Source organism: Eriocheir sinensis, chromosome 17 (assembly GCF_024679095.1).
Source record: "Eriocheir sinensis breed Jianghai 21 chromosome 17, ASM2467909v1, whole genome shotgun sequence".
In the NCBI taxonomy this organism is placed as follows: Eukaryota; Metazoa; Arthropoda; class Malacostraca; order Decapoda; family Varunidae; genus Eriocheir; species Eriocheir sinensis.
Genome location: NC_066525.1, coordinates 6,991,689 through 7,006,192, shown reverse-complemented (window position 1 = coordinate 7,006,192; position 14,504 = coordinate 6,991,689). Strand labels below are relative to the sequence as shown.

The following is a 14,504-nucleotide window of genomic DNA, read 5'->3' as shown; positions in this document are numbered from 1 at the left end:
TTATATATACTTTCCATTGCAAACCCCCGTTATCTGAGATTGAAAAATATTATACCAGCCTTGTAGGCAGGTGGCCTGGTGAGTTCTGATTGTGTTTTGTTGGGTGTTTTTTTTTTTTTTTTTTTTCAAATAACTGATTTTAGTGGTATTGCTGGGGCTGGGAGGGCGAAGGGGGTTGTGCAGTTAGAAAATGTGATTTATGACAGGAAAGAATGTCACATCAGTTAAAAGCACATCAAAACTCACCAAAAAAAATACTTATGCTCATATATTGCAGTGCATGTAAAGTAAAAATTTACCTATAATTTATTTACTTTAGGTCCACATCCACATCATGTATAGTGATAAAACTTAAGTTGTAGTACATGAAGTCAGCTTTGCAGTGCTGTATGTTAATTACGTAACCTTTATATAGACCGGGAGCCAGGGGGGTTCAACCTAGCTGGAAAGGTAACAAATTCTAACCCACATAGCAATGGTCCTTGTGTCTGCCCATGCATGAAAACTGAAGTCTGCCAGGCCTGCAGTGGTGGACAAGGTCATGAGGTCATGTCAAAGTTGTAGACCCTGACTTTGGCCCGGGGAAATCCCCATTGTTTACACATCTAGCGAATAGCGATCATGACCTGCGCCAGTGCGCATGGCGATCTGTCCACTGTTAATCTGTACGTTATCTATTTATGGAATATATATATATATATATATATATATATATATATATATATATATATATATATATATATATATATATATATATAATACGACTGCATGATGTTATGAATGGCTTGGGATTTGAGAGAGACAACGACTCTGTAAACCTTCCATTTCACTTCGCACCGTGGGTCATGCGCCGTTGCCACCTGAGTGACCTTGGTAATAGGCGCCAGGCCTCACCATTCACCCTTCCGCCACCATGGAAGACTCACGTAGGTCTCACTCTCGCGTTCTGCACAGCTAAGCAAAAGAGATTATATATAACGTAAATAAGAGAGAGAACAAGTCCCTCTGAGGAGAGCGATGGAGTGACGTGGCAGCAGCGCTGTCTCCCCGGCCCAAGCCACAGGGCAGAGGAATGCAGAAGGGTAAAGAACGCTGAGCGGTTTAGGAGAAAGAAAAAAAAAATGAACGAAAAATAAAAAAGAATGAGCGAAAAAAAATAAAAATAAAAAAACGAAGGAAAAATAAAAAATGAACGAAAAATAAAAATGAACGAATAAAAAATGAACGAAAAATAAAAAAATGAACGAAAAAAAATGAACGAAAAATAAAAAAATGAGCGAAAAATAAAAAAGGAAAAAAAAAAACGAACGAAAAATAAAAAAAATGAACGAAAAATATAAAAATGAGCGAAAAAAAATTTAAAAAAAAAATTAACGAAAAATAAAGAAAATTAACGAAAAATAAAAAAAATTGAATACGGGCCCAAAATTGCTTCCATTGAGAGTGCATTACACTTTTATTTATTAGTATAGAGGGCATTAAAATTATTATTATTTGTATTCGTCTCGATGTGCCTGAAATAACAATATACTGCCCTATCATCTTTTCATTCTGTCATTATCCCCGCGTTTACTCTTTCGTTTTATTGGCAGGTGTGTAGTAAAAAATTTTCATTCAACTATATTCGTATTTGTGCATATTATGTAGCGTATGTCTGCAAGTGCGTCATAGTTTCAGTGAGGGCTGCTGCGCTGCACAGACCACGGGAAAAGTGAGCCTCACAGCATATATGTAGGTCCATTACTATGCGTTTCAGGGGCCTCGATCCATCGTTTTCGCAAATATTTTCTAAAGAAACCGCTTGAACAGTGTGGTATTTTGGCACATCATTATTTGACACCCTGCCCTAATTGTTGGCAATATAGTGAATTGTAAAATGTGAATGATTAAGGCGCTTACTCATGACTTTATTGGCGAAGCCTGGCATGGCCATCTAGAGTTCTAGACATTCGAATAGGGGAAGCGTGACGTTGCTGTGACCTATATATCCACCCTCTCGATCCTGTCTTCCCCTTCCTCCCTCCCTCCACCCCTCCCACCGTCTCTCTCTCTCTCTCTCTCTCTCTCTCTCTCTCTCTCTCTCTCTCTCACCGCATCATGGATCAGTCAATGCCACCCTTGTTTGTCACCCGCAGAGGTTCAGCTAGGGCGCGATTTGGGCACTAAAGTTTTGTCCCTGGTGGGAGCAGTGCCTGTCCTGCCTTAATTGAGCAAGGAGGATATAGGGGAGGCACGAAGGGTCCCAGTAGTACCCATTGATCGGTCATCCGAGCTCTGTATTATAGAGCTCTTTACATATACTGTTCTCGATACTGTGATAAGAGTCCATCAGATATGATAAGACAGTGGGTAAATAACACACACACACACACACACACACACACACACACACACACACACACACACAACTTCACTTTATCAGGTCTGCCAATACAGGATCTGATAACACGCCAAAATAACAAGAAAATTATGAGCAAGCTTAACTCCAAGGTAACGAGCGTTGCGAGCTCCATACATGGACACATCGTCACTCAATTTACACGTATAAGGAAATACTGACTTCTTATCCCTTGTCTAGTTATGTTTATAGATTCACGTGTTGGTTTAGAAAGACAGGAGTGGTAAAAAGCTAAAACCAACTATATTAAAAAAAGAAATTGGTTTGACTTTACCACGAAGACGAGCATGACTGACTTTTATAGAGCGGAGATTCACAACCATGTACTCATTGATGTATACTTGTATAATGAGTTCTATATCTATCCACTCTTCTTCCTATCCTCTTTCGTTCCTACCTCTCCACTTTTCTTCCTACCTAACCGCTTTTCTTCCTGTAAATATATATAGTTACTTATTGTTGTGTCTTTTTTTTTCCTCTTGTTCAGCATCGCGGCAGGGAGAGAACACATCGACGAGCTGCATTACCCTTGACCACACACCACGACAACTATGGACAGCCAAACGAAAGTAATCTGTGGGTAAGTACACTTTAGTGTGTGTGTGTGTGTGTGTGTGTGTGTGTGTGTGTGTGTGTGTGTGTGTGTGTGTGTGTTTCTACTTGCATTCTGTGGATTGCAGGGGGTCAGTCTCGTGGCAGATCTTCAGAAATGCCTAACAGATTGGATGATGCTACAGGTATGGGCAAATAGATGGAATTATATATATATATATATATATATATATATATATATATATATATATATATATATATATATATATATATATATATATATATATATATATATATATATATACGTCTATTCTAGACCTCTTCCTTACCTCTGATCCTTCTGCTTACTCTGTCAAACTGTTCTCTCCGTTGGGCTCCTCCGATCATAACCTTATTTCTGTATCCTGTCCTATCGCTCCTGTACATCCTCTGGACCCACCAAGGAGGCGATGCTTCTGGCATTTTGCTTCAGCTCGGTGGGACGACCTGAGGATGTACTTTTCCGATTTCCCGTGGAATGATTACTGCTTCCAGGAGAGAGACCCCTCTGTGTGTGCTCTGCGCATCACAGGGGTGATTGTCTCTGGAATGGAGGCATACATTCCACGTACTTTCTCTACTCCTCATGCTAAAAAGCCTTGGTTTAATCATGCTTGTTCTCGTGCTATTAAAGATAGAGAGGCAGCTCAAAAAAGGTTCCAGAGCCTTCGAACTCCCACTAACTTTGATCTATACATTTCAGCCCGGAATCGTGCCAAATCTATTCTCCGACTTACCAAAACTTCTTTTATAAATAGAAAATGTCAACACCTTGCTTCTTCTAATTCTTCCCGTCACTTTTGGCATCTAGCCAAAAATATCTCCTCCAATTTCACTTCTTCCTCTTTCCCTCCTCTCCTTAACCCTGACGGCAGCACTGCCGTCTCATCTGTCTCTAAGGCTGAACTCTTAGCTCAAACTTTCTGTAAGAACTCCACCTTGGACGATTCTGGGCATATTCCTCCTACTCATCCCCCCTCTGACTCCTTTATGCCTGTTATTAAGATTCTTCCTAATGATGTTTTCTATGCCCTCTCTGGCCTCAACTTTCAGAAGGCTTATGGACCTGATGGAGTGCCTCCTATTGTCCTTAAAAACTGTGCTTCTGTGCTGACACCCTTCTTCCTATCCTCTTTCGTTCCTACCTCTCCACTTTTCTTCCCACCTAACCGCTTTTCTTCCTGTAAATCTATATCTATATCTATCTATCTATCTATCTATCTATCTATCTATCTATCTATCTATCTATTTATATCTATCTATCTATCTATCTATATCTATCTATCTATCTATCTATCTATCTATCTATCTATCTATCTATCTATCTATCTATCTATCTATCCATCTATCTATCTATCTATCTATCTATCTATCTATCTATCTATCTATCTATCTATCTATCTATCTATATATATATCTATATATATATATATATATATATATATATATATATATATATATATATATATATATATATATATATATATATATATAGTTACTTATAGTTGTGTCTTTTTTTTTCCTCTTGTTCAGCACCGCGGCAGGGAGAGAACACATCGACGAGCTGCATTACCCTTGTCAATTTCACAATTTCAATTTTCACATCCCCCCTCTGACCCCTTTATGTCTGTTATTAAGATTCTTCCTAATGATGTTTTCTATGCCCTCTCTGGCCTCAACTTTCAGAAGGCTTATGGACCTGATGGAGTGCCTCCTACTGTCCTTAAAAACTGTGCTTCTGTGCTGACACCCTGCCTAGTCAAACTCTTTCGTCTCTGCCTATCAACATCTATCTTTCCTTCCTGCTGGAAGTATGCCTTTGTACAGCCTGTGCCTGAGAAGGGTGACCGCTCCAATCTCTCAAACTACTGCCCAATAGGTTTACTTTCATGTCTATCTAAAGCTTTTGAATCAATCCTTAACCGGAAGATTCAAAAGCACCTTTCCACTTCTAATCTTCTATCTGATAGCCAGTATGGATTCCGCAAGGGGCGTTCTACTGGCGATCTTCTTGCTCTCTTAACTGACTCTTGGTCATCCTCTCTTAGCAGTTTCGGTGAAACTTTCTCTGTTGCGCTAGACATATCGAAAGCCTTCGATAGAGTCTGGCACCAGTCTTTGCTTTCTAAACTGCCCTCTTTCGGATTCTATCCCTCTCGCTGTTCCTTTATCTCCAGTTTCCTTTCCGGCCGTTCTATCTCTGCTGTGGTAGACGGTCACTGCTCTTCCCCTAAACCTATCAACAGTGGCGTTCCACAGGGCTCTGTCCTATCACCCACTCTCTTCCTGTTATTCATCAATGATCTTCTTTCCATAACAAACTGTCCTGTCCACTCGTACGCCGACGACTCCACTCTGCATTATTCAACTTCTTTCAATAGAAGACCATCACAACAGGAAGTACACGACTCCAGACTGAAGGCTGCAGAACGTTTAACCTCAGACCTTGCTATCATTTCCGATTGGGGCAGAAGGAACCTTGTGTCCTTCAATGCCTCAAAAACTCAATTTCTCCACCTATCAACTCGACACAATCTTCCAAACACCTATCCCCTATTCTTCGACAACACTCAGCTGTCACCTTCTTCAACACTAAACATCCTCGGTCTATCCTTAACTCAAAATCTCAACTGGAAACTTCATATCTCCTCTCTCGCTAAATCAGCTTCCTCGAGGTTGGGCGTTCTGTATCGTTTCCACCAGTTCTTCTCTTCCGCGCAGTTGCTATCCATATACAGGGGCCTTGTCCGCCCTCGTATGGAGTATGCATCTCACGTGTGGGGGGGCACCACCCACACAGCTCTTCTGGACAGAGTGGAGACTAAGGCTCTTCGTCTCATCAGCTCTCCTCCTCCTACTGATAGTCTTCTACCTCTTAAATTCCGCCGCGATGTTGCCTCTCTTTCTATCTTCTATCGATATTTCCACGCTGACTGCTCTTCTGAACTTGCTAACTGCATGCCTCCCCCCCTCCCGCGGCCCCGCTGCACACGACTTTCTACTCATGCTCATCCCTATACTGTCCAAACCCCTTATGCAAGAGTTAACCAGCATCTTCACTCTTTCATCCCTCACACTGGTAAACTCTGGAACAATCTTCCTTCATCTGTATTTCCTTCTGCCTACGACTTGAACTCTTTCAAGAGGAGGGTATCAGGACACCTCTCGTTCTGAATCTGACCTTGCTTTTGGCCACCTCTTCTGATTCTTTTTTTAGGAGCAGCGATTAGCGGGCTTTTTTTATTATTATTATTATTTTTTTGTGCCCTTGAGCTGCCTCCTTTGTTGGAAAAAAAAAATATATATATATATATATATATATATATATATATATATATATATATATATATATATATATATATATATATATATATATATATATATATGTATATATATAGATATATAGATATATAGTATATAGATATATATATATATATATATATATATATATATATATATATATATATATATATATATATATATATATATAATGTATTTATTTATAATTTTTGGGGTCATCTGTTTCCCTTTTGCCAGTGAAGCACATACTGTACACTATATCGAGTTCGTGAGTTCTCCCACTCGCTTCCATTCCCGTGTGTTGATGGATCTGTGAGGAGAGGAGGGAGGAGGAATATGTCTTTCCACGAGTGGGAGACGGTGAAGAGATGTCAGATAAGATCAGTTGTCTCTTCGCTGAGGGGCGAGGGGAGACAGAAGGGCGGAGGCAGGACCATGGGGAGGCGGTGGCTGAGTGGTTAGCGTTCGAATCCTGACCGCCGCACAGCTGAGGTTTTTCACTCACCGCCGAGTGGCCTAAGACTACCCACATCCTGGCCTGAAGACCACCCATCAACCTGGGCTCTAGATAACCTCTCCAAAGAGAGAGGCTCAAAGATGAGTTCCGGGGGGCAGCATGAGCCAACACAAGATGGCGCCACCATAAACACTCGCCTGCGCCCCACCGGGAAGAAGCCTTGGGCCGACCATCAGGCCCCACCGGGAAAAAGCCTACCGGCGCAATAGGCCGCGACGTAAAAAAAAAAAAAAATGGAGGGGTAGGTATAACCACGGTCTAGACTCTAGATAGACCATGAATCTATCTGACCAGGTCGGGAGAGGTCACGCTCTGCGTTTTGTGCATTACTGACGTCGAAAACATTGAAAATTGTTAACATAAACATTGTTTGTGCCTCTTACTGAGACAATACTGCCTTACATGTCCTGTGTTCCCTGTTGTGAGGGAACTTCAAAACAGAACCCAAAGTGAGCGTGTTTTCCTTCCCCCAAGACAAGGAGCTGTCCGACAAGTGTCTGCGAGCCATTAACAAAGCAACAGGCTAAGTATACGTCGTTAAATGATCAATATTGCCAGATAAGTATAGTTAGTAGGACAGCCAGTAGGTTTAAAACTCATTACGGGTGTATCAAATAAAGGAAGATGAGGGTTTAGCCGGCATTATAACAACTAATAATATAGTTTATATAATAGCTTGTATTACAGATATATTAATATGTATATTATATGATGTGAATATATGGATATGATGCACACAGGAATGTGACTGTGATATGAATATATGATTAATTAATGAAGAATATAATATGAATATGATGTGATATTTTTTAAATTTGCTATTGTAAGCGCGGTGACCAGCGCTTGTTGAGTGAGTGCCAAGGATGACTGAAACTGCTGTGTTGAACTCACGTCACGGTTTATTGTACAGTGGTCAAACCTGCAAGCCGATATCATGAAACATTACAATGTGAGGTACACTACACCTTATCTCTACATTTTCCGGGATGGGGCAAATCCCTACAGTCCGACATATGAACATGAATGTAAACTTTATCCTTATATTCCGTGGCAGGACAACCCTTACCACTCGTCGTTAACATGAATGTACTTGTACACTTGTGGGAGGCAGTATAACCTTAGACGTTAAGGAAACGTATTACAATATTGTGGAATTAGGAGATACTTAGACGCTAGACGATAACAGAGAAAGAGATACGTACACAATGCGGGGTTAGTCAAATTACTCCTTCCAATTCCATCAACGCCGTGTTAACGGTATGAACGCCAGCCTGCTACTAGTAGCTACTACCTTGTCCTCCGTTCAGCCCGCTATCGGGATGACGGTTCCCTGTTGACACTCAAGACTCGAGTAATGGCCTACGCCTCCACCACATTAACCCCGTAACCCCACGTTACCCTACATTAACCCTAGGAGGCATTACCCTTTGACCCTAGTAGGTCCAATATATGGGCGAAGACGGTCCTGATAAGCGCGTCGACGCGTAAACATACACCACTGACCTTTAACCCTTTCCGTGGCTACAGCTATGAATACAATATATGATGTGGAAATGAATACAAATAACTTGATATAGTTCTATCGGTCCTATTCAAAGGAGTGACATTTCATAGGAGAGACATAACAAAGGAGTGACAAATCAAATATAAATTTCAAAGGAGTGACATTTCATAGGAGTGACAAAACAATGGAGGACCTTCCTATTCCCTTCTCTTTCAATTACGCAAAGTAGGTAATATGGATGATAACTCCAACCCTTCCACACTGCTGCTTCACGAGTTTGTGAATCTCAAGCTTCATGAAGTGGCAGGTGAGGCGACACCGATTTTGTTGGTGAATGAATATAAACATGCAACTTGGACATGGATATAGATGTAAAATATATGAATATGTGATATGAATATGAATAAGATATGAGTACAGCATATGAATAAAATATGAATATGAATACCATATGTCTATGTATGAATACCATATGTGATAAGCTGTTGTTATGAATCTGAAGGTGATGTGATTATAATAAGGATATAGTATGACATGAATACGATAACAAATATATTATCTGATGTGAATATGAATATATTGTGTTGTGTGAGGGGGCTTCGTGGTGCAGTGGTTAGCACACTCGGCTCACAATCGGCGGCTTTTCCGATACCCTACGCCCCTGTCCACCCAGCAGTGAATGGGTATCAGGTATTAATCTGGGGTTGTGGCCCGTCTCCTGGGATCTGTTCCCTTCTCCTATAATTCCTTCCCCCTCCTATCTCTCTCCGGCATATGACCACAGATGTTGCGCCGACTAAACGAAACTTTCCAACTTTTATATTGTGTGAATATGAATTTGAATATCATATGATAAATATGATATCTAATCAGCTGCAATTAACGGCAAAGCCCTGCTTCCTAGCAAAGCACATAGTACATTCTACAGTATGTGTGTGTGTGTGTGTGTATTTCACCACGGCCTGATCACGAATTGGACTCGCAATCGCCAGGAAGTACCTTCCCGATTAGAGCAACTGCCAGGACCTCACACACCACACATGCCATCCCCCATGCTCAAGGGGGACAGTAACCACTCCAAGTAAGCGGAAAAAACCCGGCCTGAATTGGGCTCGAACCGTCGCCAGTCAGACCGTGGAGCCTGGCAGCGCAGTGCTTTACCGTTTGAGCTATCAGAGAGGTGTAATAACGTGTGTATGTGTGTATGTCATTCACTTGTATATTCCTTGGCCAATCAAGAAGCTCATATGTGTTGACATTATGTTCTAACTCTAGCATCTAAAATTTCCTTGACAAGTATAAATTGATGTACTTGTATTATTATTACTATTTTGCATTTTTACATGAATAAAATGATGTGTTCAGTATATTCTTATACACTAATAGTGGAGTGAAATGGAGAACGTGGGAATGGATACAGTTGTTGAGTGGACTATAATTTCATGGCCGGCACCGTACGTGTTAATACCTTCCATTTTTTATCCTAATAGATGGTGGTGAGCATGTTGCCGCCAAAATATCGATGTTGACTGTGCTTCTCTTTACAGATTGGCACTACTACTACTACTCCTATTACTACTACTACTACTACTACTACTACTACTGTCCTAATCCTCCTCCTCCTCATCATCATCCTCATTCTCATTTATAATCTCCTCCTCCTTCTCCTTCTCCTCCTCCTCCTACACGTCACACCACAACCGGACGTATGGGGACTTTACTGTATTTCAACAACAGTCCTCAAGAAATTCTAAACTTTACTATTCCCGCACCTACACAAGCATTTCCCCCTTACTCTTTCCTGCAGCGTGACCATGAGGAGGCTGCCTCGCCTTGAGGTCCCACTAATACCCTTCATACCATACTTCGTAGCTGTGGGCCCAAACAACTGCGTCATGCCTGAGCATTTCCAGGACTGGTACCCGTCCTACGCCTCCCTCGCTGTCCGCCCTGATGACGTCTGGGTTTTCTCCTTTGCTAAAGCAGGTGAGATAAGTCATGTCAGGGCTGGCTGGAGGTGAAACGATATATGTAACCGCTTTTCCCAGATAAACTGTGGAACAGCCTTCACTCGTCTGTACCTACTCGTTCGTGTGAGTTGAACGCTTGCATGGGAGGATAGTCAAGACACCTCTTCAACTGAATCTGAACCTTTTATTCGGAATCTACTACTGTCATCTATCGCGAGAGTAGTGTTACAACTGACTGTATTTTTCTGCGCCTCGCCTTTGAACTGCATCCCAAACTGGTTAAAAAAATCAACATGGTATGAGGTGGGGGGCAAGGATACCATTAAAGGAAGGTTAGTGTGCCGTTTGAGGGGAGTCGCTGTCTCAGGAATGAGGTAACCTTGGCGAAGCTAGTTTATTAGATTGGGTAGGTTTCATTTACTGGCCAGCAGAGCAGCAGGGTGACGTAAAGCAGCATCTAAAAATTTCCTTATCGCCTAGAAAAGCGAAATCTTAGGTCGGTATTATCGGACGCTGTCGCCTCTCACATCAACTATACTCAAAGGCCAAAACGGAGATTGATCGGGTTCTGATGAGTGTTCTTTTTAGTTCATGGTACAGAAGCTGGGTCAAACTACCAAAAGCGTCATAAAACCATCCCTGAAAATGCCCAAAACTCCTACGAAAACCTTGTCAAATATGTGAGCTTGGCGCCGAAAAGTTTAAAAATATAACCCTTACTGTCTTTGCTTCCCAGGAACCACGTGGACTCAGGAGCTTGTGTGGTGCCTGATGCATGGCTGTGACTCGCCTGAGGGCAAGCAGGAACTCATGCGGCGCTTTCCTTTCTTGGAGTAAGTATTAGCTGTTGCCGTACCTTTAGATTTAGCACCGAGAAGAAATTGCCATTGAAAGAGCTGGCTTTGTAGGGTAGGAAGTACATTTTTTTGGCTCAGGTGCTTGTTGATCCACCATAGTTGTTAGAATTTCAAGGCATTCTTTTCTTTATAAATGTCTATTACTTTCAGGATTCTTTTATCAGTATCAGCTGTTTTTTATTAGATTCCAGAGAGAGTTTATTACTTTGCTAATGATATAATTTTCTTCATCATGAAACTTGAAGGTTTGATTGCCTCATGCCTCGTGGCATAGAGCTGCCACCTGAAGTGAGTCAAGATGACCCAAAGCGTCCAGGCAACTCCTACAAGAGAGTGCTTGAGGTGCCTTCTCCCAGACCCATCAAGTCACATCTGCCCAAGGAGTTGCTTCCCTCTCAGCTCTGGCAGGTCAAACCAAAGGTTAAGACAACTCACATGTATGTGTGGGCGTCCGTCACTGTTGAACCACTATAGAGCTAAGTAATACGAGTAGATATGTACAGTGTGACCATCTCAATGTGTCTGCTGCAGGTCGTGTACGTCTGCCGTGATCCTCGGGATGTTTGTGTTTCCTTCTACTTCCACCATATCAAGCTGAGGGGCTACGCTGGAACCTTTGACCACTTTGTTGATAATTTCCTTAATGACAATGGTAAGAACTCACACTTCTGACAACACTTTACTATTCGTTTCAGCACTGTTACTACCTTTAAGCTTGGTAAAACTGATGTTCATGTGTAGGTGTTATTTATGTGGAAGACTTTATGGCTCTTGACAGCTGTACTAAATGCAGGACTAAAAGCTAAACAACAACATGTATACCTCAATGAATGTTGTAGAAGATGATACATTATAAGGAAAAAGAGGCTAAAAGACCTTTTCAGCTGTGTATAGGTTAAAAGCTTTGGACAACATTTAACCAATTCAAGCAGCTGATTAGGGAATTAATGGATAGAGAGCAAAATCTGCCATATGATAGTCAGTTATAAAATTACAAATGCTACACAAAAAATCTAGGGAGTGAAAAATTTGCAGCTGCTCAGTCTTGTCTCTTACAGCATTTTTTTTTACTTGGAAGAAGATCTCAGTTGACTTTTATATATGAGTATTTTAAAACTCTGATCATTCTGATATACTCATTATTTCCACTTTCCCAGTCTTGTATTCACCCTTTTGGCCGCATGTCCTCAAGTTCTGGGAGATGAGGAATGAGAAGCACATCCTCTTCCTGCGATATGAAGACATGAAAAAGGTAAAAATAGGTATCTCTTGATTTACTTGTGGTTTTATCTCATTTGTCATATAAGGATGCACTTTCATAATCATTTAGCCATTATTACAGAACATAAAGTTTGTGCACCACACATTTAGTCGAATCTCATCTTAGCCCCCCCCAAAAATATGGTTTGAAGTAATAAAGTTAACAGGGAAAGTAAAGCAGATTTCTTTTGGAAGAATGATGAGGTTTGGCACAAAAGTGACACATTTCATGAAAGGAATCCTGCTGTTTATCTTGTGTCCATAGTTCTCTATCGCATACTTGGTCTTGAAAGTGCAGTAAACATGAATTTCCAATATCTTTCTGCTAAAGAAAAGATTAAGTGAGAGCTTTTTCAAGCAACATTGGTTTCAGCCCCAGAGCAGCCTTGTCACCCCCTACCTCTTGCTGCAGGACCTGGCGGGAGCCGTGCGGCAGGTGGCAGCCTTCCTGGAGATTGAGGTGGACGATGCAAAAGTTGCAGAAGTGGCACACCATTGCTCTTTTGACCAAATGAAGACTAATCCCGCTGCTAACAATGAGTCTTTAATGGTGGATGCCGTCTCTGAAAATAAAGACATAAAGTTTATGAGGAAAGGACAGGTATGAGTCAGCATGAGACAGTCTTACCTACTTAAATGTCATGGTTTCCTTTTTAGGAAAAGAAAATCATGCTATCTTTAATTGTACTGCTGTCCATGAGATATCAACTACTTTATTTTGATAGTATGCAATATCTGTGGTTTGGCAAGGGGTTGATATGGGGATATGAGTCTCAAATGTTCAACTACTAAACAAAAAAATTGGCTTTGTTTTGCTGTGTCACTTTTTTGTCCTTTCTGAGCCATACTTTAACTTTTTTCTTTTGCTCTTATGTCCCACGAGCCACCGATGCTTCAAGGGATAAATATGTATATAATGAGGGAAAATAATGAACAATAAATATTTGTAGCAATTTCTTGGCACAAAATAACCATTAGCTGTGTGCCGCAGTTTCTTTCAGACTTGCTTGTCTGAGTATTAATTGTTTACCTGACTGGAGTTGATCACTGTTGCAGGTGGGTGACTGGAAGAACCACTTGTCAGAAAAGCAGCAGAAGGCCTTCAAGGAGTGGACTGATCGTTACCTGAAGGGCTCAGACTTCCCCTTTTACCGTGATTGAACCATGAGTAAGATGTCAGCCAGGTAAGCGTTACGATGGCGTTAAGGGTAGTGGCAGTGTTTCTTGTTGATGTAAGGTGACGTCAGTTTGCCGCAAGTAAGAACAAGCAAACATGTTGATTAATACTTGTTACCATTCCTCATTCCAACGCAAGCTTTCTCTCTTGTTGTAAATCTAATAGTTGTATTATCTCCTAGTATTCTGATTTCTAGAATACGTAGAGTAATTTAGAACAGTTTCAGGAATTTTGTTTTAACTCGGCTAAATCATTTTATTACATTTAGCATGATTAGCGTATGTGAAGTACTTTATCCAATACAGAAAGTGTAATTCATTTATATCCAGTGTGTATGGTAAGTTTTATGGTATATTTTTCATGGAAGGTACGCCTTTCGAAAACCTTGATTGACTGATTGATAGTTTATTGTTGTAGGTGCTTTTTACATGTATTTTGGTAGTGTTGAATGAGTGTAAGGTGTATTGGTTGAATGCTGTACCTACGCCTGTCTCCCTTAATTCTGTGACTCGCCTTAGACGTCGGTGTTTAATAGATGGCCTCCAACTTTCATGGATTATGAAATTGTTGTTACATAGGTCCATTTTGTTTGTGTCATGATGATTTCCGATTTATTATGGAATACATTTTCATATTAGTTATTCCAAGGAGTTCCTTTGGTGTATTTTTTTTATTTATATATCACCAACATAAATATGTATCTCTAATGCTTTGTTTTTAACCTTCTTGTATGTTCAAACCTTCATTCTTTATTTCTCACACTCTATGAGTTGCAATTTACCTCCAGTCTGCGCCTTTTAGCTTCTCAATGGGCGACTGAAAGCTGTTCCTATGCAGAGCGATGCAAAACTCGGGGCGGTTGTAGGGATGCCTCTGCCGCCGCCGCCACAGCCACGGGTATCAGCCGTGAGCAGCGACGGAGACCCGGGG

The 14,504-nt window shown here is 41.0% G+C and overlaps 1 long non-coding RNA gene across 1 annotated transcript; it reads right to left on the bottom strand.

Annotated features, from left to right (window-relative positions):
* Positions 1-11,952: 11,952 nt before the first annotated feature.
* On the bottom strand, positions 11,953-14,503 carry LOC126999879 (uncharacterized). The gene is made up of 3 exons (XR_007753651.1): positions 14,356-14,503; positions 12,798-12,960; positions 11,953-12,365 (listed from the first exon to the last, which is right to left on the bottom strand). It is a non-coding gene; the product is annotated as an uncharacterized LOC126999879 (long non-coding RNA).
* Between the last annotated feature and the right edge of the window lies 1 nt (position 14,504).